At 42.1% G+C, this 27,948-nt stretch overlaps 1 long non-coding RNA gene across 13 annotated transcripts in view; it reads left to right on the top strand.

Moving 5' to 3' along the window:
* The window catches only part of LOC133772010 (uncharacterized), a 216,357-nt gene that overhangs the window by 39,471 nt on the left and 148,938 nt on the right, over window positions 1-27,948 (top strand). For 7 of the 13 annotated variants that reach the window (XR_009867655.1, XR_009867663.1, XR_009867654.1 and 4 more), the window contains exons 3-4: window positions 1,730-2,176; window positions 9,212-9,359. The exons of 3 other annotated variants lie outside the window; for them this stretch is intronic. This is a non-coding gene — a long non-coding RNA (uncharacterized LOC133772010). The remainder of the gene's footprint in view (window positions 1-1,729; window positions 2,177-9,211; window positions 9,360-27,948) is intronic. 3 more of the 13 variants (XR_009867656.1, XR_009867658.1, XR_009867659.1) reach the window with 2 other exon arrangements.

The raw sequence follows: 27,948 nt of genomic DNA, 5'->3' as shown, positions 1-27,948 counted from the left end.
GCCGGTGCCGTGGCTCACTTGGCTAATCCTCCACCTGTGGCGCTGGTATCCCATATGGGTGCTGGTTCAAGTCCCGCCTGCTCCTTTTCCTGTCCAGCTCTCTGCTGTGGCCTGGGAGTGCAGTGGAGGATGGCCCAAGTGCTTGGGTGCCTGCACCCGTCTGGGAGACCAGGAGGAAGCACCTGGCTGCTGGCTTCAGATCAGCGCAGCGCCAGCCATAGTGGCCATTTGGGGGGGCGATCCAATAGAAGGAAGACCTTTCTCTCTCTCTCTCTCTCTCTCTCTCTCTCTCTCTCTCTCTCTCTCTCTCACTGTCTAACTCCACCTGTCAAATAAGTAAAAACAAAAACAAAAACAAAAACAAAAAAACCAAAAAACAAATAAACTATTTTTTCTGAAGGCAGAGGTACCTGTTGATTATTTCTAGAGAATTAGAGTAACTACCTGGATTGGAGGCTAAAAGCATGAGAGAAGGATTAGACAGAGAGACCAGGTTATTAGATGTCTTTTCCATATGGATAAGAGGGCCCCCAACTGCTTCTGCCCTCTTTAAGCACTGTGACCAAGGCCCATCCCAACTCTTTTCCCTCCCAGAACCTGAACAGAATCAGCATTCTTCCTGCATCTCTAAGCTTCAGTCAATGTCCTCACTCTAACAAAAACAGAAATGCAGGAGAGAGAATGCTGTAGTAAAAATCTGCTTTGTTGTCATTTTGTCACCCAGCATTCACTTATCTTTGGTAAATATTCTGTCTATGGCCCTTTTGGGAACTATCTCATTCTTAGTTTCAGATCATGTGCAAGTAGAATTGTCTTTTCCTGATACTCTTATTTTAAGGATAAATTTGGACAAAAAGTTCATCCCCTGTTTTGGGCCACAGTGACTGGTTAGAAGTGTGCATGTTAGCACATTGGAAGGGACTAATATAAGCAACAACCCATTTTTAATTATGTTGAAGGTTGAAGGATATAACTGTGAAACTGCCAGACACAAAGACATAGTGAAGCCAGCCTACATATAGCCAAGAAATGCTAGCAAATGAATCCTTATGGCATCATTAGGCCAGCATGAACCCTGCTGCCCAAGGCCATTCTCATTTCCAGACTTTTTCAGGTACCCAAGTCAACAGCTTCTCTTTTTTTGTTGAGTTATATTTGCTGTCACTTACATCCAAATTCTCTCTCACAACATGAGGAATCTCTCTATTCCTGGCTCCCTCTTCCATGTTTGCCCTCTAGATATTCATAAATATTACCTTCTCACTCAAATTGTCTTTATATAAAGGGGGATAAAGTTAATTATTTCATACTGTTCTAAGTATTAAATGGAATGATATACAGAAATGACAAATTTGTTCCACAACACTAAACTATGGCACACCGTACTTAATTTCTCTATTATGAAATCTGGCTCAAAGCCTCAGTTTTAACAGGTGTGAAATATCCAATATGAGTGACTCCTGGGACCTTTTGTATACTTAGCTTAGTATCCAATGTCAAAGATGCTAAGGTTGGCCAATGCAGTGTTTTGCTGCAGCTCCTGAGACAGTGGAACTTGAACATTAGTCATCTCAGCCAATATCATTTCATTCCTTAGGAACCGCTACTGCTTCCTAGATGACTTCCACACAGGACTCATCCACTTAGAACCTGTCTTTACAATGCTACTGTTAGGCAGCTCTCCAACTTTCAATCTCTTACCTGCTTCAACCTCATCTTCTCTTCCTAGGAACACCTAGATGAATGCCACTCCTACATGAGAATTGGGATAGCACTGTACAAAAGATGTGTCAAAGCTGGTTTTGGAAAGGAAACATGGAAACTGTTAATAGCTCCTGAGACCAAGAACCCAGAACTCCTCAGAAGACAAGAGTGAAAAGTTACATTCTTTCCTTTTGGAGTTCCTTCAGGCAGGAAAGTGTAATCAATAGCTCAGTAAATTATCCTGTGACAATTGAAGAGTACCTAAAGCTGAGAAAGTAGGATGAGCAAGATTAATTTCCCTCTCATTGTTGTCAGCAAACCTCCCACCCACTATGAAGCTTCCATCGTGATCAAGAGGGGTTACTTGCTGCCACCTCCTTTTGGACATTACACTTAATAGATGGCCCATGAGTGACAAACTTTCTTACTGCCTCATCTGGTATTTCTCTGAATGGAAGAATATGAGATCAAGGTAAGACGACTTGTTGTGTAGACCCCATTCAGTAACTCAACCTCTTTAAGCCACCATATCTCCCTTTGATGGAAGTCCTCAATAAGGTCATGGGTACACAGAAAACACCCCAGAATGGAAGTTACATGCTCTGAGTTCCCTTCTATTGGCTTTTCTACTAATTGGGTGACTCATTCGCTAATGTAGAAGCCTGAGAACCAAATGTCAGATGGGTGTGCTAAATCACATGTATTTGTATTATCAGGAATTAAATTTAATTAATTAGAAATTAAATGTAAATATTAGAAATTAAAGGAATAAATTAAAGTAAAATAAAATTTTTACTATTCTTAATTTAAGAATTAATTTAAGAATCAATTTAGTTTAAGAAATTAATTTAATTTGGAATCAGTTTGATTTAATTAATTAATTGATTTGATTTATTGTCAATTATCTAATACTAAATAAATAAAATTTAATACTAATTTTATAAAATTTAATATTAATAAAATATGAAATCGATTACTTATTATCATTCATAAATCAATTTAATTTAAGAATTTAATTAATTCTTTTTTTTTAAACTATTTAATGAATATAAATTTCCAAAGTATAGCTTATGGGTTACAATGGCTTCCCCCCTCCCATAACTTCCCTCCCGCCCGCAACCCTCCCCTTTCCCGCTCCCTTTCCCCTTCCATTCATGTAAAGATTCATTTTCAATTCTCTTTGTATACAGAAGACCAGTTTAGTATATATTAGGTAAAGATTTCAACATTTTACCCATATAGCAACATAAAGTGAAAAAACTACCATTGGATTACTAATTATAGCATTAAATAGCAATGTACAGCACATTAAAGACAGAGATCCTACATAATTTTTTTTTCAAATTAATTAATTTTCTATGCCATTTCCATTTTAACACCAGGTTGTTTTTTTTTTTTCATTTCCAATTCTCATTATATACAGAAGATCACTTCAGTATATAATTAGTAAAGACCTCATCAGTTTGTGCCCACACAGAAACGCAAAGTATAAAAATACTGTTTCAGTACTAGTTATAGCATCACTTGGCTTTAGACGACACATTAGGGACAGATCCCACATGGGGTGTAAGTACACAGTGACTCCTGTTGCTGATTTAACAATTTGACACTCCTGTTCATGGCGTCAGTAATCTCCCTAGGCTCTAGTCATGAGTTGCCAGGGCTATGGAAGCCTTTAGAGTTCGCTGACTTTGATCTTATTCCGATAGGGTCATAGTCAAAGTGGAAGTTCTCTCCTCCCTTCGGAGAAGGGTACCTCCTTCTTTGATGGCCCCATTCTTTCCGCTGGGATCTCACAGAGATCATTCATTTAGGTCTTTTTTTTTTTCCATGATATCTTGGCTTTCCATGCCTGCTATACTCTCATGGGCTCTTCAGCCAGATCTGAATGCCTTGAGGGCTGATTCTGAGGCCAGAGTGTTGTTTAGGACATCTGCCATCCTATGAGTCTGCTGTGTATCCCACTTCCCATGTTGGATCTTTCTCTCCCTTTTTGATTCTATCAGTTAGTATTAGCAGATACTTGTCTTGTTTGTGTGATCTCTTTGACTCTTAGACCTATCAGAGCTATCAATTGTGAGCTGAAATTGATCACTTGGACTAGTGCGATGGCATTGGTACATGCCATCTTGATGGAATTGTGTTGGAATCCCCTGCACATTTCTAACTCCACCATTTGCGGCCAGTCCGATTGAGCATGTCCCAAATTGTTCATCTCCTCCCTCTCTTTTTCCACTCTTAGATTTAACAGGGATCACTTTTCAGTTAAAATTTAAACACCTAAGAATAATTGTGTGTTAATTACTGAGTTCAACCAATAGTACTAGAACAACAACAATAACAACAAATACTAAAAAGGATAAAGTATTACATTGTACATCTAAAGTCAGGACAGGAGCTGATCAGTTCATTGTTGCTTATAGTGTCCATTTCACTTAACAGGTTTCCCCTTTGGCGCTCAGTTGTCACCGATCAGGGAAAACAAATGATATTTGTCTCTTTGGGACTGGCTTAATTCACTCAGCATGATGTTTTCCAGATTGCTCCATCTTGTTGCAAATGACTGGGTTTCGTTGTTTCTTACTGCTGTATAGTATTCTATGGAGTACATGTCCCATAATTTCTTTATCCAGTCTACTGTTGATGGGCATTTGGGTTGGTTCCAGGTCTTAGCTATTGTGAATTGAGCTGCAATAAACATTAATGTGCAGATGGCTTTTTTATTTGCCAAATTAATTTCCTTTGGGTAAATTCCAAGGAGTGGGATGGCTGGGTTGTATGGTAGGGTTATGTTCAGGTTTCTGAGGAATCTCCAGACAGACTTCCATAGTGGCTTAACCAGTTTGCATTCCCACCAACAGTGGGTTAGTGTCCCTTTTTCCCCACATCCTCTCCAGCATCTGTTGTTGGTAGATTTCTGAATGTGAGCCATTCTCACCGGGGTGAGATGGAACCTCATTGTGGTTTTGATTTGCATTTCTCTGATTGCTAGTGATCTTGAACATTTTTTCATGTGTCTGTTGGCCATTTGGATTTCCTCTTTTGAAAAATGTCTATTGAGGTCCTTGGCCCATCTCTTAAGTGGGTTGTTTGTTTTGTTGTTGTGGCCATATTCTATAAGAATTTAATTAATTCTTAATGTAGGAATATAATTCTTAATTTAATTAAGAATTAAATATGGCAACTAATTGGGTAATTATAGTATATGCTTAAGTGAAATGAATGTGATAAAGAATAGGAAGGAGGAATTGGGAAGACTTTATCATAAGATATCTAAACTACCTGTAAAAGTTTAGTTATTTGAAAATGGATTTAGATGACTTGTGAGTGTATATTACAATCTCTAATGCAGCCACTGAATTATTTTGGAAGAAATGTTATTGGGAAAGGAGAAAAGATTGAATCACATGAAATTTTTATTTAAAATGTTATCAAATCATAAAAGAAGAGGAACAGCATAACAAAAAAAACAGAAAACAATGAACAGATGTCAATAATAAATTCTTATATATCGATAGTTATTTTAAGTGTAAGTGGATTAAATTTTTCCATTAGAATAGAGTGGCTAAATGAATAAAATAGTAATATCCAACTTTATGCATGTAAGAGACTCACTTTAGCTTTAAGGGCACAAATAGGCTGAAAGTGAAAAGTTGTAAAAAAATATTCCATGCAACCAGTAACCAAAAGAGAACAGATGTAGTTATATCAGACAAAATGGACTTTACTCAAAGGAATGAATTAAGCACCTCATAAAGATACCTGCACCTCCATGTTTATTGCAACATTATTCACAACCTAAGAATCCAGTAACTAAAAATGGATAAAGAAATTGTGAGAGTGGAGATAAACACACATGACATATTTTGAAAAATTCACAGAAAATGAAATTAAAGATAAGTATTTGGCACAAAATGAAATCCATGCAGTTTCTTCATAATTTGCATTTTCCAAAAAATTTTAAGTGTCTTCATAATTAGAATTACAGAGACCTTGAGAAAGAAGAGCCTTCCTTTTGCAACAACAGCGATGAAACCGCAGGACATTATGCTAATGGAAATAAGTGTGACACAGAAAGAAAGAAAGAAAAGTACTCTGTTATCTCACACAGAAAGTCTAACAAGAAAATTTAAAAGTTGAATACATAGAACAGAAAATAGAATGATAGTTACCAGTGGTAGGTGTGGTAGGAGGAGAGGATAGAGGTCAACATATACAAAGTTGTAGTTATGGAGGATGAAGAAGTCTAGAGAACTAAAGTACATCATGAGACCTATGGTTAGTAATATTGTATTGTGTCCTGGAAACTTATTAAGAGAGCAGATTTTTGAATGATCATGAAACAAAGCAAATTACAAAGGAGTAACTGAGATTATGACTATGTTAGTTGCCTAACATGAATATTTGAAATAATCATTTCTATATGTATGACAAGTCTTCAAAAAGTTGATGGAAATGCATATTATGAAAAAGAAAACTTGGGGCTGGCGCCATGGCTCACTTGGTTAATCCTCTGCCTGCGGCACCAGCATCCCATATGGGTGCCGGTTCTAGTCCTGGTTGCTCCTTTTCCAGTCCAGCTCTTTGCTGTGGCCTCGGAGGGCAGTGTAGGATCACCCTGGTGCTTGGGCACCTGCACCCGCATGGGAAACCAGGAAGAAGCACTTGGCTCCTGGCTTCAAATCAGTACAGCACCGGTCATAGTGGCCATTTGGGGAGTAAACCAATGGGAGGAAGACCTTAAAAAAAAAAAAGAAAGAAAAAAAGAAAAAGAAAACTATGAATTTCAAACTTTTGAACAAAAATATCTTTTTAAAAACAGATTTATTGGGGCTGGCACTGTGGCATAGCACATAAAGCCACCGCCTGCAGTGCCAGCATCCCATATGGGTTCCAGTTCAGGTCATGGCTGCTCCACTTCCACTCCAGCTCTCTGCAGTGGCCTGGGAAAGCAGTAGAAGTTGGCCCAAATTCTCGGGCCCCTGTACCCGCCTTGGAGACCCAGAAAAAGCTCCTGGCTCCTGGCTTCGGAGCAGCACAGCTCTGCCTATTGTGACCAACTGCCTATTGTGACCAACTGGGGAGTGAGCCAGTGGATGGAAGGCCTTTCTCTCACTCTCTCTGCCTCTCCTTCCCTACCTGTGTAACTCTGACTTTCAAATAAATAAATTAATAAATCTCAAAAAAAATCTTTAAAAAAGGACTTGGGCCATCTTCTGTTTTCCCAGGCCATAGCAGAGAGCTGGATCAAAAGTGGAGCAACAAGGACTCAAACAGGCACACATATGGAATGCTGGCACTGCAGGCGGCGGCTTTACCTGCTACGTCACAGCACCGGCCCCACCAAACTTTTAGTTTCATTTTGCACAAACCTTTTGAAATATCCTCCTATATCAAAATGTATTGTATACCTTATTATATCATCTAAATCAAAGAGAGCGTAAATAAAATATCATCTAAATCAAAGATAGAGTAAATAAAATTATTGTTGAAAATCACAGAAGACAAACAAAAGTTGCAATGAATAGTCAACTGTTCCAGACATGGTAGATAATAATCCAAGTCTGAGAAAATTGCCTTAAATGTAATTCATCTAATTTTACCTACTGAAAGATAATGTATTACCTACAATACGCTTATTTTAAATACAAGGACAGACAGATGGAAAGTAAAGAGATAGAGGAAAATACACCATGCTCACACTAATCAAGAAAAGGAGGGTAGCAATATAATTTCAGACAAAGCAAACTTTAGAACAAGGAAAATTATCAGGAATAAAGAGCATAATGTACAAAAGGGCCAATTATCAAGAAGTAATGGCAATCCTTAATAGGTATACACTTAAAAACAGAATGTCAGGATACAAGTGTATGAAGCAAAAATAGAAACACAGGAGAAGCAGATGAATCCACTTTTGAATGTCAGCAAGTTTCCATTAGTAAATTACAGATTCAGCAAGCAAAATATCATAAAAACATTGTTTATCTGAACAGCGCATCAATCAACTTGATCTGTTTGGCATTTATCAAATATAAGTTGCACAGAGAGAGGAGAGACAGAGAGAGAGAGAGAGGTCTTCCATCTATTGATTCACTCCCTAATTGGCTACAATGGCTGAAGCTGCACTGATCCAAAGCCAGGAGCCAGGAGCTTCTTCCAGGTCTCCCATGTGGTGCAGGGGCCCAAGGACTTGGGCCATCTTCTATGGCTTTCCCAGGGCATAGCAGAGAGCTGGATTGGAAGTGGAGCAGCCAAATCTTGAACCAGCACCCATATGAGATGCCAGCACTGTAGAATGCAGTTTTACCTGCTATGCCACACTACTGGAGTGACTAGAAATCTTAAATCTACTCTTTGACCACAATGGAATAAAACTAATATTTAATAACAGAAAGATAGCTAGAAAATCCCAAAATACATGGTGATTAATCAACACAATATTAACATATGGGTCAAAGATATGTCAGGAGGAATTTTTAAATATTTTAAAATGAAAATTCAACTTATGAAACTTTGTGGTATCCAGCAAAAGCAGTTCTTAGAGGGAAATTGATAGCATTAAATTCCTGTGTTAGAACAGAAGAAAGAGCTAAACCCTCTTAGTATCTCTGGTTTACTCACCTGATTGATGCCTCTCTTCCAAGAATATTAGAAAACATAGACCCCTCTTTAATAATAGAAGGCAAAGCCCTACCCAGGAAGCCAATGATAGGAATACCTTGGAAACCAAGCTGTATCTCAGCCATGTTTCAGAAAAGCCCTTCTGACAAAGAACATGGCCCACATGATCAGAACCTGGACACTAAGAGTATACCTTCTAGACCAGATTTCCAGGCCCACATCACAAAGCTTTAGTATAGGTACTAGAAGTTCAAGAGTTTGGGAGAAGGAACAACACGGGGGAGATGAATTCCCAGTCCTATCCCCCCTACACACTAGATGATCTGTTCATCCTCCTGGGGTCCTTTAGATCCCTCCATGCTACCTTCCAACCATATCTTTCCATTATACCATATTGTTACCTAGGCATTAACTCAGACCCCATGTAAGTTTTGAACAAAAAGTCTAATATGCCCAGGGATTTTTACCCTCAACATCTACTCTGTTCTCAAATAAGCCTTTCTATATATACAATGTATTTTTAACTCTATAGAATCAGAAATAGACTCAGCAACAGCCCACTCCCTCTTATTCCCTCAAAAGGATTCATGTTTGCCAAAGACCATTACTAAATAACAGAGTAGCCTGTACCAAAGTGCATAAAACCCAAAGAAGAGGAAGATGAGGGCATGGCATATCTACCCATGGCAACAATTTAAACATCTTTTAGTATTCTTTCTCCTAGAATCCCTTTGAGGCTATTTTGTTCCTGAATGTTCTCAAATCTTGTTCCTTCCACAGAACCTGCTCTGCTACTCCGTCCTTCTTCCAAATTCCCTCTCCTTCTCAACACATTTTTATTCTGCCTTGACTTGTGTTTTTTTAAATTAATTTATTTATTTGACAGGTGGAGAGTTACAGAGAGGCAGAGGCAGAGAGAGAGAAGTCTTCACTCCCCAAATGGCCACAATGGCCAGAGCTGTGCCAATCTGAAGCCAGGAACCAGAAGATTCTTCCGGTCTCCCATGTGCATGCAGAGGCCCAAGGACTTCAAGGTTCATTCTTGTTGTAGCATTCATCAATGTTTCCTTTTTATGGCTGAATTATATTTCATTGTATGTAGTGCGACACTTTGCTTATCCATTCATCAGTTGATGGACATTTGTGTGGTTTCCCCATTTTGGCTGCTGTGAATGCTGTTGCTGTGAATATTTATTTGCAATTTCTCTGTGCATAATTTTTAATTTCTCTTGTATATAATGCCTAGGAGAAAAATTGCTGGCTTAAATGGCAACTCTGTGTTTAATATTTTAAGGAACTGTCCAACTGTTTTCCAAAACACACCAGTTTCATTCTCTTTAGCAGTATGTAAGACTTTGTATCTCTCTACATTTTCTCAACCTTATTATCTGTTTTTTCCCCAGTTTTTACTTATTTTTCATTTTATTTGAAAGACAGGGAGACAGACAAACAAACAGAAACAGAGAAACATATAGGGAGAGATCTTCCATTTGCAGGTTCACTGCCCAAATGCCCATAACAATGGGCCAAGCCAAAGCCAAGAGACTGGAATTCCATCCAGATCTCTGAAGTGAGTGGTAGGGACCCAAGTACTGCTGCCTCCCAGAGTTCACATTAGCAGGAAGTTAGATAAGAGGAGGAAGAGGGGCTGGCGCTGTGGCACAGCGGGTTAAAGCCCTGGCCTGGGGTGCCAGCATCCCATATGGGTTCCAGTTCTTGTCCCTGCTGCTCCTATTCCTATCCAGCTCTCTGCTGTGGCCTGGGAAGTTCAGTACAGGACGCCTGAGTCCTTGGGCTCCTGCACCCACGTGGAAGACCTGGAAGAGGCTCCTGGCTCCTGGCTTTAGATTGGCACAGCTCCAGCCATTGTGGCCATCTGAGGAGTGAACCAGTAGATGGAGGACCTCTTTCTCGATCTCTGCCTCTCTGTAACTCTTTCAAATAAATAAAATAAATCTTGAAAAAGCCACAAGAAACACATATTTGTTTTTAAAAAAATAAAGAGGTGGAAGAGCCAGATTCAAACCAAGCACTTGGGTGTGGGATGGTAGCATCCCAAGAAGTGCAACTCATTGTGCCAAATGCCTACTCCTGTTATCTGGTTTTTCGATTGTGATCATTCTAGTAGGTGTGAAGTGGCATTTCATAGTGGTTTTCTACTTCCTTTATGAGTAATGGAGTCAAGGAGCTTCTGTTATAATTCTTTACTTTCAGTAGCATTTTAGGAAGGACATGAACTATTATTATAGTTGATCTAATAAGTATAACGAAGCAAAATGACATTTTAAATTTGTAAAAGGAAAAAATTTCTTCTAATGTTTAGAAGAAAAAAATTCTTCTAAGTATTTGAAAACATTTACATAGCAATCTCAGGGTTTTGTCCACCTGTACTGTTTACTACTTCAGTTCCTTTTAATGTTATGTTGTTTGTGTGGTTAAGGAACTGTAATACTGTGCACTGAATAAGTTCTGTAAGATTACTTTCTGTATGGAGTAGGGGTAGGAATACCTTCTAATGACTTCTCAGGATTAACTAGAAGGCAGAGCAGAACTGATTGCCAAAAACTACAAAGCTCAATGTGCTTTAATCACCAATGATGTTTACATTTGTTGTGGTTAAATATGTTCCTCATGTGATAAATGTCAAACAAATGTTGAGGGCATTTACATAAGGCAAATAACATACCTTCTAAGAGATGAATGAACAATGTTTAAGTTGGCTTTACACTTTAATCATAGTGTAATGATGGAGGACATCACACTTACCAAATGGTGACTGAAAGTTGTAGAGTAGGTACATGGAGAATCACATTATTCTTGATCTTGTGTGTGTTTAAACATCTTTGTGATGAAAAGATTTAAGAAAAAGATATTGAGTGCCTCATGAAGAGAGGAAGGAGACAGTAAGGATTTCTGGCATGCATAAGTCAATCCATCAAGACCAGAGTTTAGTTATCTCTCAATAAAGACATTTCTAGAAGTCTAATTTCTAGAAGTCTAATTCCTTTGTAGTTGAGTACTGTGGAAGGAGAGTGATTTTTTCTGTGAGAAGTGAGGGAGGTAGGGAGGGAGGAAGTTTTTTTATGAAGATTTCCATGAGGTAGCGTCTAGTTACTCTGTAAATGGTGAGTCCAACACATCTGCTGACCAAGGAGAGATAGCATAAGTTTCAGCAAAGTGTAGGAGATCTCAAATGGTTTTGAGTAGGATGGAAGAGAGCATGAACTAGGGAATTGGTGACTTAAGTTCTGTTTTATTTGTTTACTGTTACATAGGATAGGATAATGATTTGTGAAATGAATGAATTATTTCCAGGCAGTGCTAGAGCTGCCCCTAGAATCAGTAGAGTTGATCATAAAATTAATACAATAGTTATTAGTCACTTATAGGTATGCATTTCTGGAAAAGCCAGAGAAATGGGATAATGCCAGACAGGAAAGATTAAAGTGGATTGGATGAGAGTCATTTGTAGTGGAGACTTTTAAATATTATCTTGAAGACAATAAAATATGCTTAAAGAGGAAGGAAATGCAAACATGAGGCTATTGGGTAGATGAATAAGTGGAAAAATTATATGAGCCAGAGTTCAAAAGTTGACAAATATATAGTATATGCTGCAAAGTTAGAGGGTTGAGGTCAAAAGGTCAGACTATAATACTTCAGATGGCAGAGACATTCCCAGTGGTAAACTCTGGGGTGTGGCATTATCTTAACTGGAGTAAGACTCTAGATGGGAGAGTAGAGGTCTCCATGTTATTGGTTTGTCAATTCACATGGATATTAGTTCCTCCAATGATCTCCATGGCTTCCAGTTCCTTGCCCTGGGCCACATCCCAAAAATTTTTCCACCCCAGGACCTCCACAGAATCTTCATTGATTCTGCAATGTTAAGTTTCAGACAATGCAGGTTGAATGGCATAACTCCATATAAGAAGATAGAAGTATGGTAGAGTGAGGGGGCTGCAGTGAACATGTTTTATATTTGTTTTATTTTGAAACCCAGAATTTCCAACTTTTTACTGTAAAAAATACCTTAAGTGCCTTCCAGAAAATTGTCCAATGTTTTGTTTAACATTTATTTATTTGAAAGGCAAAATGTGGGGCTGGTGTTGTAGCATTAGCAGGTAAAGTGTAGGCATCCCACATGGGTGCCAATTCATGTCCTGGCTACTCTACTTCCAATACAACTCCCTGCTAATAGCCTGGAAAAGCAGTGGAGGATGGTGTTTGGACCCTGCCACCCATCTAGGAGACATGGATGAAGCTCCTGGCTTTTCACTTCAGCCTGGTCTCACACTGGCTGTTGGGGCCATCTGGAGAGTGAACCAGCACATGGAAGATTCTCTCCCTCCCTCCCTCCCTCTCTCCCTGTAGCTCTGAATTTCCAAAAAAAGAACAAATCTTTTAAAAATAAAGACAGAGTTACAGAATGAAAGAGAGACAGAGACATATCACCCATCTTCTGGCTCAAACTCCAAATAGCTGTCATGGCTGGGGCTAGGCAAGACAAAAAGCTATGAGCCCAAATCTCCATCTGGGTTTCCCACATGGGTGGCAGGGAGCTACCTTCGTAAGCTTATTTTCCAGTAGGAAAACATCAATGCCCCAAAGTATGGTTTCCCAATGCATTACTATGCCTCTCATGACAGATTCTCAACCAATTCTAATGTTTCTAGACCTTAACCCAATCAGTCCCATGTCTACTATGGCAGTAATCTTCAACCATGTCTGAGACGAAGTTCACCCACCTGTGTCATGCTCTAGTCATTGACAATATTTTCTTTAAAAAAATAAGATTAAGCACAATTTTCTGAAAAACTTTGACCCTCTTCAGATATGATGACTTACCTCCCTTATTCCTCCAGAGCCCAAGAAATAGTGAGGGGGAGGGTATATGGGTTGCCACACAATATTGTACAGACTAGGAAACAGCACATGTCCTCAGACTTCTTTGGGGATGGGAGGGCCTTATGGGGCACTTGATAACCATCCCCCTAGAGCTCCAGTGGACTGTCATTTAAATCCAAAAGAGATGATGAGTAAGTGCTGAACTAATTCTTTCTTTTCCCTAAGTATAAACCCTGTTACTCAAATCTCATGTCTCCAAAATAGTATACATAGAAGACAACAATCATTAGAATATTTATTGTGGAAAATCAATGTGTTCAACAAGGGATAAATTATTTGGGAGGAGGAAATCTTCCTCCCTGGAAATGCTGAAGGAGCATTTTATGTTTGAAGAGTAGAGACAGATCTCCCAATACAATGCCTTCAGAAAATGTAGGTGTGGTTGGAGATACCTGGCTGGCTTGACGCCTGCAGGTATGGTTTGGATGGGGCAGGAAGTCTTTATTGGGCATGGATGCCGGATGCCTCTGCGATAGTGGCTGATCCTTGAATGCCACAACTTTCTGGGGCTGTCTCACCCTGTCTTTGGTCAGTGCATTCTTCGATGGGTAATTTTGGTCAGCCAAGGGCGCTTCTTGGCTACATGACTTGATACTTTTCACATTACAGGAGGAAACTTTGTAGTTAAAAGGATGTCCCTGGACAGTATCTGCCTGGGCCTGCAATTGTGCCTTAAGAGTTTTCACAGGCTTTGTCAGAGAGGAACGTTGATTCTTGGGGGCAGGGGATTCTGACACCATGGCTACGCCCTGGTTTCACATCTAACACCTTGCCAATGTGTGTCTTCACTTGTAGAGTTTTGGTGTTGCCAGTAGAGGCAGCTCTACTTTGCTTTGGCTCTGCACAGATGATGGTGGGGAGGTCCTCTTTCTAAGGAAACTTTCTTGCGCTTTGTTTTTGCTGCTAGGACAGATCCATTGCTGTTGCAGTTGATTTCTCAACAATGTTGCAGTGGATTCATTTCTGAGAGGAGGAGCGTGATGGGGCAAGAGGCGCAGAGTCACCACACAGACCCCAGGGGTCAGGTGAAAGTGGGCTTGAGGCAAGCAGCCCACAGACTCGTTTATTTGTTAGTACAACAGCGTATATAGCCAAGACCAGCCAATCCTCTCAATGGGCGATCTATGCCCAAACCAATCACAGCCTGTTGCCAGGCAGGCTCCATTTGCCATGTGGGTTTCAAGGCCATCCAATCACAGCCTGTTGCCAGGCAGGCTCTGTTTGCCATGTGGGTTTCAAAGCCATCCAATCACAGCCTGTTGCCAGGCAGGCTCCATTGCCAGGTGGGTTTCAAAGCCATTCCTAACTGATGCTCGCTTGCCAGCAGCCATCTTGGCATGGCCTTCTCATTGAACCACACATTGCAAAAATTTATCTATTTTTGGAACAGATTTTCAGGAGGAAGCTGATCCTTCAGTGACGAGGTTGGGGAAGATCTTCCAAGCATCTTCTTTAATGCCCTGTCTTGACCAGGGAAGCTCTTCCTACTGGGTTGTGGTGTCCCCAACCCTGCCTCCCCTTCACCAAGCCCTTCTGTTTTTGGTCACAAATGACTCAGTCTCGTTGAATTTGTGGGACATTCTTATCCCAGCAGTTCTGCAAGATATGCTTAGGGACCCAGGGCTCCTGATGCTGTTCCATGCCAACTGGTGTGTTGTCAAAATGTACATGCATAACCTGAGAATCAGCCATCTTCCCATTGGGGACACCCTGGGCACGAGTCTTTTAGTTTTTGGAAATCAAGTTATGTGAGGCAACAGCCATATCAATAGACTGCCCTTGAATAGAGCTATGATCCCTGTTCTCCAATTTCAGCTTTAATTCATTTATTAAGTTGTTTTTAAAGTCTGATAGTTTAGGATCCTGGGAAACTGATGTTGGTGAGGGAATTTCAGTAGCCAGGGTAGTTTTTTCTTTCTTTGTTTTCACATCTACCACTGCAAAGTCCCCTGACTTGCTGGTTGTCAACGCGTTGGCAGATTTTGATTGAAGAGCAAAGAGCTCCTTTGCCTTAAATATCTCTCTAGACTTGTTAAACCTTGGGAAGTATTCTGAAGTCTTTACTTTGGGAGCCTGAAGCCTTTCTTCTTTGTTGCTGCAACTCACTCTCTTATCCTTTGGCTCAGGTCCAGTCCCATCATGACTTGTGGACACTAGCACTGGGCTGTGCCTATTGTCTGGTCCAGTCTGTTTCCTAATTTCTTTGTCTGCGATGCACGGACAAGTCTGTCTGCCATCCTTAATCTGAACACTTGCATGCTCCTGTTTTTCCTCTGGGGACAGTGGTCTCAGGTCCCCCTGTCCTCCCTTCCCTACAAGTGATGCAGCAGGAAAGGGATGATCCAGATTGGGTACTGACTTTATCATCTTCAATTTGTCTCTACACAAAGCTGTAGAGCTCCTACCAAGTTACCTGGATACCATAACTTTGGAATGCATCCCAGAACTAAGGCTATCTTGGGAGGAACAATAGGAATGGCCTAAGGAAGATATGAGTCCTCTCTCTTGCTGAAGATCTATATGGATTCAAGGACCCTGGTGGGAAGGCTACACTTCATCTGCATGCAAAAACTGCTTATATGGTCTTCCAGCATCTTCTGTTTGCCAGAACCCGAGAAATAAATCTCCTGGGAAGTGTTCAAGCTAATGTTTCTCACAGATGATGCCCCATCTATCTGTTTTTGACCATGAGATTTCTCAGCAAAAGACATTGTCTGCTTGAGGGCATGCCATGAACTATGAACAGTCTCAGGAAGTCTACCCTCATTTATTTCCTCAATTTTCCTATTCAAATGTTCTTTGAGTGCATTTTCTAGTTGTTTCTGATTTATACTTATCCCTGAGGCCCTTGAATCATTTCCATACAGACTCACTGTATGACTTCCTTGATCTTTATCAGAGTCAGACCCTAAACTGTTATCTGAGTATCCTTCTGGGTCACTCAATAGATGATCACTAGGGCCATTCTTTGGGCTATCTCTGACGGTCCTTCTCATCGTTATCTGACTGAAACTCTTCTGAGCTTGTCTCATGGGAGATTGGAAGTTGGCTCGATTCAGAATTCCTTAAATTGTTGCTACTCTGTTCCTTCAACAAAGATATCCATTTGAGTCTGTGAAAACTCTTTAGTGCATATATTTCAGGAACATCCCTCTCAGGATTAATCAGTGTCAGAGACTCATGGACCCTACAGGGTAGGCCCCATCGGTGTTGGATGGGTCTCTTTCTAATGTGGTATTCAAATTTCTTACGAAGCTCACTGCTCAAAGGGTAATCTCCAGGAATGATGGAGATTGGAACATGGATTTTGGAGGACTGGCTCACCAATGAAACATTGGGAGGTGGAGGACAAAGGTATTCCTGGCATGTTTGGCCCATAGAGGGTAAACCCCACAAACATTCGTGTTCTTTCTGTAACACATTGTATTCTAGCTGATGAAGTTCAGATTGCATGAGACACTGTGCCTCAATATGGGGTCTATGGAAGAACACTCCACAGATCCTAAGCTGGAAATCAGGAGATGTTTGTAACGTTGGGATTGGAGATGGAAGGTTGGACTTGGACTGAGACTGGGCCTGAGTAGCATGTTGTGACTGCGATTGGGAGACAGTTTTAGTTGAGGATTGGAATTGGATCTCAGGCAAGATCAGAGGCTGGAAATTGGAAAGTCCTAAAGATCCTTGAGATGTGGAAGCTTTGGAGATGCCATTAAAGATGACCCAAGTTGAGAGACAGTCATCTGAATGATGGATAATTGAGCACAAGGACTCACTGTGCAAAGATGGAAGACCCCAAAAGTATTGGGTGCATTTTTCTGGTAATTGATTCTCAGAGGTCCTAGGAGATGGTGGCTGCTGGTTCATTTGCAGCTCCTCTGGTTTGCCTTTGCTGTTTCCAAAATAAAGGGAGACTGCTGACTCATGCTTATCAGCATCTGATTCTAGCGTTGGCTCCAAAGTATAGGGTCGGTGGTCCAGACTGACTGCTGACTCATGCTTATCAGCGTCTGGCCCCAACATTTTCTCTGAAGCATTTAACTGGTATACTGGCCTGTCTGCTGAGTCATGGTTATCAGCATCTGGCCCTAACATTTTCTCTGAAGTATATAGTTGGAGGTCTGACCTGACTTCTGTGTCAGGCTTATCAGCATCTGACTCTAGATGTTCTCTGAAGTATCTAGTGGCTGTTCTGCCATGATTGCAGAGTCATGCTTATCAACATCTGACTCTAACTTTGGCTCTGATATATACAGTTGGTGGTCTGCACTGACTGCTGATTCATGTCTATCAGCACTTGACTACCATTTTCTCTGAAGTACTCAGCTGGTGGTCTGAACTGAGTTGTTTTAGAAATGGTTCCATTTTATTTTCCCTTTCTGTCCAGATCAGGAAATCACCCCTCTCTCTTACTCGTTTCTCCAAGAGTGCCAGATCATCATGGCTGAGTAACAAGAAGTTAGTGGGTTCTGCAAGGTTGGATGCACATTCTGTACAAGAGGTCTCAGAAGATTGGCCATCAAGAAGCTCATGCTTGATACTATCTTGTTCTAAGTTGCAAGAGGACAAGTCTTTGGCAACCTTGACCTGGGCCTGCTGCCAGGATGATTCTGGCATTGAATGGTCAATTTCACTGACTGTTGGAATATCTGTTGAGAACCCATCAGGGCTATTCATTACAGACAGAGCAATCTCTGGATGGAGATCCTGACCTGATCTCTAAATATGATGTGGTGTGGGAGGGCAAATAGCAACAGGTTGGGGTGAGAAAGGGTCCACTGGGAGTTTTGAAGCCAATGGAGGAATAGGCTCTGATGGTACTGAGTCAGCTGGTGGTTCAGGGGACAGTAAATCAGGAAGAAGCAACATGGTTAAGTGAGACAGTAGAAGGGGGTGGTGGAGATGGCACACGCAAAGCTGATTTTTGGCCTCTTGGACAAGTTTTTGTATGGCCAGATGTCACAGTGAATGAAGTCTTAATCACAGAAGCTGAGGAAGCCATATAATGCACAGAGGAAGTATCCTCTAGCAGGTTCCCCACAGACAGCAGTCGACTGACTTTGGCAACCACTCTGTTACACACTGTACAGTGAGGGTCTGGACACAGCAGGTGACGGAAACTGGTGATATCTTGATGTTGGCTCTGGGGTCTATAGGAAACAGGAAGAAAAAGCTGTGGTCAAGACCAGAACATGGAAAGGAGGGTCTGCTGGCTTAGTGGGGGTAGGGATAGCCCAAGCCTACTGTTCCCATCACCTCACATTTGTGATGTCACACTATACTCTGTAGCCCCTCCCTGAGGCTTTCGTCACATTCTGTTCCTATGGCTACCTGCCTCACATCATAATGGCAGGCTTCACTGATTCCCTGGAATATATGGAACATGTTTTTTTTTTTTTTAAAAAGGACCAGGAAAAAGAGGAAAGATTAATCACCTTTTCAAAACAGAAAGAAGCTTCCATCCCTCCTCTGCTTCTTTTTGGTTAATCCTTGAGCCTGGGAAATCGGAGAGTAGAACATATGTAATAAAAGTAGAAGCATAATAATTATATAGGGGTCTCCCTATGGGAGCCCCTGGGGATATTAAATTCTGAATGTTCTAAGAATCAGTAGTTATGGAAAGATTGTTAATGATAATATTAATGAGACTCGCATGTGTATGTGGCAATATTTATAAAGTACTTTCACGTATGTTATACAGTGTGATGCTAAAACTCACCACATGAAGCAGAGATATCAGCAGAGTGCTCAGTGAAGAATGAGAGTACCCGAGAAGTCATAGGACATCTATAAAGGCGGGAGACTGAAGTTCTGACTACAAAACAGCTAGTAGTCCATACTTATTTCTCACCTCATCACCTTTTGGGCAGTTCCTGTTGCCCATGCATCTGCTTCCTGCCCACAGATGGGCTAAGGAAGAACTCTGAGAAATGTCTCAGGTATGACTATCTTTCCCAGGAGTTTCTCCTCTGAGTTTCTGTTTTCACAGAGACTGTATATAGCAACTGACATTTTCAGAGGCCCTGGATCTGAGACAGAAGGATCACCCTTGCAAAGCTCAGTGTGAACACAGAGAACCTTACCTCTAAATGTTCCACCTTTCCGCCGCCTCTTGGCTCTACCCCGACACTGAGAGCAAAAAGTAAAGAACAAGGGACTAAGTTTCACTTCTGTTACTCCTTTTACCACCCCGAATATCTCTTCATTTCAAATTATAGATATGTATTCCTTACATTACTAATGTTTGCAGGTGGGATTTTATCCTGGAAACCTCTACCATACCAGATAGGTGGTCTGTGAGCTTCACTTGTAAGCCTTTGTTCTACTTGAACCCACCCCTGCCTAGCCTCTGCCCCAGGCAGTTGGTGCTCTGTCCTTCCTCAGACTTCCCATCTCTGGCTTCTCTGAGTCAGATATGAGAGGACAGAAATGGGAAACAACAGCAACATCAGCATCTCTCTTGGAGTTCACCCATAGTTCCTTACCTTTTCGGTGGTCTTATTTTTTCAGATGGTTGTGAAAAAAAGCTTTAATACCAGGTAGCTCAGGTACAAAATAATAAGAGTGTAGTTGAGGTTGCTGTCGGAGGCCACCCGACAAACCACATGGAAACACGCAGCACTCAGTCAATTCATCACCACGTTTATTGCCTCATCGCGTTCCAGGCCAAAGTAGGGGGCCCGGCGAGAGGGACTGAAGGCAGTCTCCCTGAAGAAACTCTTCAGCCTCCAGCCCCGAGCACACAGAAAGACAAGGATATATACCCCAGACCCCATACAGATAACATTCATTGAGTGCAATCATGCATAGCACAGGAACAGAGCAAGTTTACAAAGTAGCAATGATCAGGGTACAAGCTCTGCAGATAGAGCAAAGAACATCATAAACCTTCATCAGAAGTCACATCCTGCCTGCAGGAATATGGGACGAAAAGTCTTGGAAACAGGATTAGATAAGGGACAGCCTCAGCCTGCTGCATCTCATGTCGGGCCAGGGCCACTGGCCCCGACATCTCCCCCTTCTTGTTTGTACAAGAATGGCCTGGTGTTTATGGTAACTGGTGTCTACACTGTCCAGAGGGCCGCAGGGGATGATCCATCCCCCACAAGTCCCTCGCGTTAAACGCTGAATGGCATGGACTCGTGCCTGTCTTAGGTGCCCCGCAGCGCTTACTCTGCTTACCCGTCATCAAGGATACAGGAGGCATGTCCTGTCCTCTGTCTTAGGTCGCTAGAGAAGCCTGCAAGTGCTTACCCGTCGTTGGCTACCGGTCCACCCTAAGAACAGTGTAGGAGCAAACGGTCAATGAGGCAGTTAGGAAGAGAGAGACCGAGGCTTCCACGGCATATCACATACCGCAGCCCCCTGTTTTAGAGAGTGTCCTTGAGGGTATGAACTGTCCTTTTGATAGCCTCTCTGTTTGCGCACATTGGAACATTGGGAACGTTTGGTTGTATTACTTCACATAAGTCTACAGGCAGGCAGAAGACAGAGGTTGTGGGGGCCAGCTCCCCACAGCTCCCCCTGTTTTACTTTAGGACCAGCGCCTGTCTTAGGCGCCCCTGAGTGGAGTGGCAGCTTACCCGTCTTTGCCAGAGGGTCGACTTGCATGAGCAGTCTCAGCCCTCCGCTGTCTTAGGTTGCATGCCATCCCTCAAGGCACTTACCCGTCTCTGGCTACTGGTCCAAGAAAGCAAGCAACACCTGCTGTATTGCAGGGGAGGGGGGTTTTGTAGCGATGACTTCGAATGGGGACCAAATATCTGTGTCCAGTTGTGTTAAGAACCCAAATCTCTTGCCATAGTTCATGCAGCAAACGAGTGAAATTACTATTCCAGGTATGGTTTAAGGTGGCACCTAAAGAGCGAGACAAATTAGCAAGACGAGTATAGTTATGCCAGGTAAACGGAGTAGCGCAAAGCGCAACAGATTGAACCAAGCAGGGGGTTCCCCACATCCCCGTCTAAGATTTAGTTCTTCCTGGAAAATGTTGACCCGTTGGTTTAGTATAAGATTCCTGAATGGATATGCTGATCCACTGTCACTCGGAGTGTTCTTGTTTGATCATTCTTCTGGAGCATGGGAATAGGTGACCTTTTTTCCTTTTAGGAATTTTACAAGCCAAGACTGACCTTGACTTGTTTATGACTTGTTTATGGGCTGTCTACATCTCCCCCTGTTTTATTTAATTGAGAATGGCCTCTGTCTTAGGTTGCCCTCAGTCATCTCTGTCCTTACCCGTCATTGGTAACTCTGGCAGCTTGGCCTAGAGCCCTGTCTTAGGTTGGTACAGGATGCTGAGCGTCTTACCCGTCTCTGAGTACCATTCCAGCCCAACATTAGGTGAGAGATGAAACATACAGCCAAATATTAATTATTTGTGATTACAAATAATGATGAATGTCAGTTCATACAGACTGTAGTGAAGTCAGCATAAAATGCAGAACACACAGAAAACATCCCATACCAAGTAGGAAAAGCAGTAGTGGTCCAGTCAACATTAATAACCAATGAATCCATTGAAACCCTCCAAATGTTAGGGGGTTAGTAATAAACATGTTTTGCATTTTACTCTTAAGTTTATCAATAACAGACTCTATATATGGCACATTGTTAGTAATGTTAAAACAACATTTTCCTGTTACAGATTTACAACTTATATGATTTTTTAACATCAAGTAATTGTTAGCTGCATGGTTTAAAAGTACTCCTGAGTGTACTTGATCCAATTCTTTGGCTATATTGGACAGTCCAGTAGCAGTAAGATTAATTGTTTTGGTCACTGAATATGCAAGCCTTCGCAGTCCACGGTTATTTCCAAAGGCCAGTCCAGGAACACTTACTACTGGTACAGCCATGGCCAGGGCAGTGTTGTGTCCTATTAGGATGACGTTGCCATTACAGTCTTTAGGTGAAGCATGCTGCCGACGCGCTCTATCCGCCACTGTAAATACAGATGTCAGCATCGGGGCCACACAGTCCAGGGAGCAATTGCGGAAGTTATCAGAGGCTAATGATGTGAAGGCATATTTGCTACATAAAAAAAACCCATCCCTTAGGAGTCCATGTCCCATACCAGTATTGGATTAGGTGTATTTCATTGATTGGTGATAGGATCCCTTTATTTTACCAATTGTAAAACCTTAATAACTTGTGGAGGCTGTGCACTCCGTAACGTGTCATTCCAATTTTTACTCAATCCTGAGCAGAGAGCCCATTCCTTTGCCAAAGAGGTGAACTGAGGGTCTTTCCAGCCAGGAACATTACAGGTTACACATGCGACTTTAGTTTTTCTTTTAAAGAAAGGCATTGCTTTGTATACTTGTAGATTCTGTTGACTATACCAATTTGTGACAGCAAATTGTTTTTTAGCTGTCTGCTGTGCACAGACTTAGTTACTTTTAGTTTAATCTGCAAGAAATACGCTGCAAGCCTTATAGTGCACACTAAAATTATTTAGAGGAAAGATGGTAAAGGAGGACAGATTAATAGAATGTTGCAATAAACATGGCTCCATTGCTATAATGATATTATAGCAAGAGAGTCCACTGATCCCTGTAGGGAGGGCCTGAGGCTGGCCCCGCTTCCAGTTTTATGAACTCTGTTTGTTAATGAATTACCTTTTTTATCAGTTTTGGAGTGACCATATTGGCCCAATGCCTTTCCCTTTAGCACTGGGGGAAAATACCAGGAGGAGCCCTATTTTGATTTTTGACTTTTGGACAAATTTTATAGCACCCTTATTTATTGGGCATAGCCCTCCTTGATAATTTTTGTAATGACATACCATGTAGAGTGGCAGGTCCTGAATGTCCTGTTTTTAAGTGAATTTATTTTGTTAATTTTTTATGCAAGGGACTGTCACAGAACACCTCAGCCACAGTAGCAAATTGATCCATGTTTACATTGTACTTACGTTTAGTAGAATTTATAGTGCTGTGGACATCACTAGGCAATCTTTACAAAGCACCGGAAAAGAATCCATACTGAGAATCAGACATTATTAGTAATCATTACAGGCATGTTTAGCATTGAGCTTGACTGTGTGTTCCCCTGGGATGAAGCAGCAGTAGAGGCTTGTTCTGGCTCTCTCTTAAAGCCTCCAAGGACAAGGGTGGCTCATTGCCAAGATTTTAGGCAAGCAGTGCATCCTGTCCCGGATCTTGGCCAGAGAGCCAAGACACGAAGCATGCCCACCTGTTTATCAGAAACATTCCTTTATCCTCCTCCCCGGGAACTGGCCAGGCTCCCAAGGAGCAGGAGAAGGTTATTTGGCAACAAAGTTACTTGTCCACCAGAGCTGAACCTAGATACAAGCCTCTTTATTCCAAAAATTTGTCCTTACATTTGGCCCTAGGGCTGCATTGAGAGGTAGACATAATTAACCCATTATAAGAATACAACACAAATTTCTCATACAAGCATACATTTAGTAATCAAACACAATAATACTCAATGTGTTTTAAGAGTAAATTGAAACATAACTGAGGGAGAATTAGCTTCTTGGGCACCCATGTTAGGGACATAAAAAACAGTACCATTCCAATACAACAACTCAAGTTGCTGCAGACAGCCTGAGAACTGACTAGATGATCCCATGGCATGGAGATCTGAGGCATTGTTACTTGTTAAACAGACATGTTGAGGCGCACACTGTCCAATTAACAAATGCGCTAACATTTTGCATTACTCTGAAATTAGTGATTTGGGTTTCATTAAATATTTGTAACATCTCTTTTTGATAAGACAACAAATTTTTCAGCGGATGGAACACGGTGGGTAACCATTTAGCCATAATGATAGTAGCCTCTTACTATCTGTAATTGTTACATTTTTGTAGGTTTGTGCAATTTTAACTACTTGTGGCATATTTTGATCTACATTTTTTTTTAAAGCCAACCACGCATAATCTGCCCAAGCATTCCTATCAATAATAAGGGTAGAGTTAGTACATAATACAAAAATAGAATGGGTAGTCCGGACACTTTGACACGTTTAAATGTGCATATTCCATAGTTATGGCTTAGAGGGGCTCCTGAGAAATTTTTTGTCTTTTAAGTCCTACACGTGCCAATTGCTCCCTCCTTTCTCCTGCAACCAGCGTCCCGGCGCTTTTTAACAAGGCCTTTATATCCTTGTCACATTTAGATGTGACTGTATATTCCCCATGGGCAATAGGAGAGGCTCCCCGGGCAAAGCCCTAGTCTGCCACGCCCTACTCGTGCTTATGTGCCTCCCTTGTAATCCCTACGGCCTGCTACCGCCGCAGCCTTCCCTCTTACAGAGGCTTACCTGTGGATGAGATGAATCCGAGTCACGGCACCAGCTGTCGGAGGCCACCCGACAAACCACACGGAAACACGCAGCACTCAGTCAATTCATCACCACGTTTATTGCCTCATCGCGTTCCAGGCCAAAGTAGGGGGCCCGGCGAGAGGGACTGAAGGCAGTCTCCCTGAAGAAACTCTTCAGCCTCCAGCCCCGAGCACACAGAAAGACAAGGATATATACCCCAGACCCCATACAGATAACATTCATTGAGTGCAATCATGCATAGCACAGGAACAGAGCAAGTTTACAAAGTAGCAATGATCAGGGTACAAGCTCTGCAGATAGAGCAAAGAACATCATAAACCTTCATCAGAAGTCACATCCTGCCTGCAGGAATATGGGACGAAAAGTCTTGGAAACAGGATTAGATAAGGGACAGCCTCAGCCTGCTGCATCTCATGTCGGGCCAGGGCCACTGGCCCCGACAGGTTGCTATCAATAAAAATCAAGCTGAAGCTCAGGCACAGCTCAAAATGGCTCTTCAGAAATGCGAGGACGTACTCCATTATCTGAATCGCAATGCTGCTGAGAGGCAACTGAGGGTTGAGGGTTCAAGCCCTTGACTATATAGTTCCAGCTCTGCATCACAGATCATGAGTCACAAAGGGAGTCTGAGGCTAGAGAGGATGACATCATGATGTGCCCACAGCCCCACCCCTACCTAGAGCCCAGCAGATCTGATTGTCCAGCCCTTTTACTCTATCTTCAAACTCCATGCTTTCTTCTATCCTATGTCAAACTTCTATCTATAATTCAGATGTGACCTCAGCCCACTTTACTATTAGGTGCCCTTGACTTAAAGCTCACCAATTCCACAGCCTTGAAAGTCTGAATTTTTGCTTGTACCCAGACATTTATACTCTTACGATCACATATATCACCGAATCCACCTGCTATACTGTTTTTGCCTTACACCAACCCAGATTCAAAATTTAGGTTTGTTTTACTTGTTTAGTTTTATGAATGCTAAGTATTATTTTGTTCATTTGTTGAGGCCTTTACTGTCTTCAGAGGGGCTCATAATTCAACAGGCACAAAACAAATAAGTGTAAAATAAATATATATAATAACTTCAAGCAGTGTTGTGCTGGGTCTTAGTCCACCCGTACAAGGATGGACTGGGTCCGAGGAAAGGTGAGTGCGCAGCTCGTCCGTTCCCCAGCCTCCCGATCCCGGAGACAATCAGACGCAGCGGGGAGCCAAGTCTAGCAAGGACTCATTTACTTCCTGAGAAACAGAACCTTTTATAGTACAAAACTGCAGAGTCATTGGGGCAGGGCTAAGGACCAACCAATCACTTAAAAATTCACCTTACGGGGGGCTTTCTATAGGACTAGCCATATGTCTATACACTTGTTACTAGTTTTGTTACCTCCCCTGATGTTGCGCAACCAATCAGTTTTAGTGGTAAACAACTTTGGATTCCGCCCACCTTACTTCCCCTGGGGTCCATCATGTAACTAATTTCCCCACATATTCCCCCTTTTTTGTTTTAGCACGCAGTCCCTGTCTTAGGTTGCCCCTGGCCGTCCTTGCCCTTACCCGTCATTGGTAACCCAGGCAGCTTGGCCATGAGCCCTGTCTTAGGTTGGTGCAGGATGCTGGGTGCTTTACCCGTCTTGGGGTGTCGCGTGACTTGTTATTATGGGAGCGTGGTGAGCTTTCTCCACCGCCTGTCTTAGGTTGTTCCGGTCCATCCGGAATCTTACCCGTCGTTGGCAATGTGGAGAGCACCGGGGACACTTCTCCAGTTCAGGGGATCATAGCCCTTTGTGGCTAGCAACCTCTAGTAATGAACCTCAACCTGTCTTACCCTTGTTGCCTCTATGTGCTGTTGTATAAACTGTATAAGGCTATTCATTATGCATGGGCCAATAGCAAGGATTAAAAGCAGGGTAAGAAGCAGTCCAAGAAGAGAGAAGAGGTAGGGAAAGAGTCCATTAAGGCCCGTCCAAAGGGGGCTTTCTTGGAGTTCTCTTCGTCTTTTTTAGGTCCTCCTGAAGTGTTTTCATGATCACGTTTGGGTCATTGAATCCCCCGTCACTGGGCTGGGCACTTCTTGTCAGGGTCACAGTGAAGAGTAGCGTCCGCATCATCACCTGCCTCTGGATCTCCATCCGTTTCTGGAAGAGGAAAGACAAGGGGATCTCCCTCAGGGGCAAACTGCTCCCTGGGTGGGTTGTTACTTGCATCGGGCATAGGCCTGATATTTCTGGCCGGTATTCAAATTGGAGTCAACTCCCCTATGGGGAACACACAGCCAAATCCTCTTCCCAACTGAATCAGTGGGTCAGGCCCTCTCCAGAGTCGGGTGAGAGGGTCTCTCCATCTAACGAGCATCTGAGGTTTAGCAGTTAAATGTCCCCAATGTTTTTGGAACCTTGACTCCCTTGACCCTTTCGAAAAATCTAAAATATTGATAGTAAACAAGGCCTTATGTAACTGTAGATGGGGGGTAGCCACTCCCCCTTTTTGTTTTAATAACTGTTTTTTGAGGCATTGATTTTTTTTTTTTCCACCATAGCCTGTTCCTGTGGGTTGTGAGGAATTTTAGTAGAGTGCTGAATCGTTTTACATCTTGACAGCACTTTTAAACATCCCAATTGGTTATTATCTCTGTAATATGAGAGATATATCTTTTGATATCTCCAGGGGCCCTTTTTTTTTTTTTTTATTTTTGACAGGCAGAGTGGACAGTGAGAGAGAGACAGAGAGAAAGGTCTTCCTTTTTTGCCGTTGGTTCACCCTCCAATGGCCGCCGCGGTAGCGCGCTGCGGCCGGCGCACCGCGCTGTTCCGATGGCAGGAGCCAGGTGCTTATCCTGGTCTCCCATGGGGTGCAGAGCCCAAACACTTGGGCCATCCTCCACTGCACTCCCTGGCCACAGCAGAGAGCTGGCCTGGAAGAGGGGCAACCGGGACAGGACCGGTGCCCCGACCGGGACTAGAACCCGGTGTGCCGGCGCCGCAAGGCGGAGGATTAGCCTGTTGAGCCACGGCGCCGGCCTCCAGGGGCCCTTTTGAAGATACCAAAAGTTTAGAGAATTTAGAACTTTGATTTTTAGAAAGTTTGTTAAAGGTGCCAAGAGAACTTAGAGTATCTGGTTAGAATAGAATTTTTTAACATCCTGAAATGATAGCCCTTTATTAGACAGGATGATCTTAACACTTTTAGACCAGATCTAATCATAAAGGTATTTAGCAATGCTTTTCATCAATTTGAACTTAACAGAGACAGTAGAGTACACAATAGATTACCTTGACAGAACATGAATTTTACGTTTTTTGTTATTGAATAAACCAGAAATAAACACCTTGAACATAAGAGTTAGTACACAAAATCCTCACATAACTTAGAACTATTTAACAGAGCTAAAAAGGACCTAAC

This window comes from Lepus europaeus, chromosome 12, assembly GCF_033115175.1.
Source record: "Lepus europaeus isolate LE1 chromosome 12, mLepTim1.pri, whole genome shotgun sequence".
Lineage (NCBI taxonomy): Eukaryota > Metazoa > Chordata > Mammalia > Lagomorpha > Leporidae > Lepus > Lepus europaeus.
This window is presented reverse-complemented; position numbering and strand designations above follow the sequence as displayed.